Consider the following 1966-nt stretch of genomic DNA (forward strand, 5'->3'; position numbering starts at 1 on the left):
GGCTAAGAAGTCTTCATAGTCCATTTACATCGAAGGTTTGTAATTTTTTTTAAGTACACTATAATTATAGTTAAATGTATGATTTAGTTTTATATAAATATATATTAACAAGGATGCATATCTTGATCTCTTTAATTGACACCATTTTGTAAGGAATTGATCTCTAATAAATTTGAAATACCCTTTTATCATTTTGCAAAGACTTGACAACCTATTATAATTATTTTTTTATTTATATGGGTTTAATTATATATTTAACCTTTTGCATTTCAGGTGGCATAAGCTTGATCATTTGTTCATTCAGAATACTCCATATATACCAATTAACTAAAGTGGCACAAAACAAAGGACATGTTAATATTGTAATTGATATTAACACACTAATTATTTGATGAATATAATGGAAGGATGAGATAGTGTTTCCAGACAACTAGGAATTATCCATTATGTTTAGGATTGTATAATGGTGACCATGTTTGACTCACAGCAAAATTAGGTGTTTATATCTAAATTTAGGTTATTCTCCATCTTGGACAAAATTTGTTATTTAGTCTTAATAATAAGTATTTTTGTCATTTTTTTTTATTTGATTGTTTATTAGTTTCACAGTCTATTTTTATTCATTTTTATTCTATGCAAGTTCATTAGATATGCCTGGAGTTGTGATTTTACAAGACTTTTTGTTCGGTATTCCATCTTTGAGTATTTAGTTGGGAGCACGTTTGGTGAATTTTTCATTTCTCTTTTTTAGATCGGTCAATTCAAGATTAGAATCATTCTATAAATTAAAGGTTATTATTTATATTGGTCATTTTTATCGCTTTGCATTGTAACTTATGAATATTCAGCTCGTGTCATGGAAGTGGATGCCAATCGTTTGAAATTAAATATAATTACAAAAAACATTATTATTCTACCGGAGAAGAAGTTGAGTACCTTAGTTATAGCTGTTGGTGACGATTTCGATCTAGCTTTGTACTAATCAAATTTTCTAACCAGTTTAAAAATGTCTGGAATGTCGAACCATATATTGGTTCTTAAAGTTGGCGTGATAATAATGTAACTAAGGAATATTTAGGCCTGTAAACGAACCGAACGTTCGGTGAATTGTTCGTGAACCGTTCGAGCGGGAAGTTCGTTTATGTTCGTTTATTTAATAAACGAATGAACATGAACACAAAATTTGTGTTCATTTAATTAAATGAACGAACATGAACACATGTTCCGTTCATTTATTTATGTTCATGAACGTTCGTTTATGTTCGTTTATGTATTAAAGAAAATAATTAAATATTATCTGGATATGTCATCTGCTTAAAGGTTTTATAATTGTTAATTTGTGTTCATTTATGTGTTTTCAGATTTAAGTTTGTTTATGTTTGTTTGTGTTCATTCACATTGGTTCATATATGTTTATATATGTTCGTGTTTAGTTATGTTTGTTTAGATTTTAAACAAACGAACACAAATGTCCATTTTTAAATAAACGCGCATGAACATAAATATTTGTACGATTAATTATAAAGTTAAATGAACGAACACGAATATGCCCTTTTTTGTGTTCATTCGATTCATTTACGGGCTTTCAATATTCACATTGATGAATACATCAGTCTTATTCTCTAGCCTCTACCGATTTTATTCTGTGTTCGTTTGTGTTCATGAACCGTTCGTGAACACATTAATTTTCTTAATTAACGAACATGAACATAAAATCTTGTTCGATATGTGTTCGTGAACCGTTCGTGAACACAATAATTTCTTAACGAACGAACATGAACAAGGCCTTGTTGGTGTTCGATCGGTTCATTTACAGCCCTAGGAATATTGATTAGAAGAACAATATATATAACAGAACTAGACTTTTAAGTAATTCATCTTAGGAGGCGCGCTATCAGGGTAAAAGTAATTTCAGGTACTAATATCGGTCATCAAACTTATATTACTCGTAGTTGTCTAACACATT

This window comes from Bidens hawaiensis, unplaced genomic scaffold, assembly GCF_021521415.1.
Source record: "Bidens hawaiensis isolate Kalapana, Puna unplaced genomic scaffold, B.hawaiensis_p1.1 tig00077498_1, whole genome shotgun sequence".
In the NCBI taxonomy this organism is placed as follows: Eukaryota; Viridiplantae; Streptophyta; class Magnoliopsida; order Asterales; family Asteraceae; genus Bidens; species Bidens hawaiensis.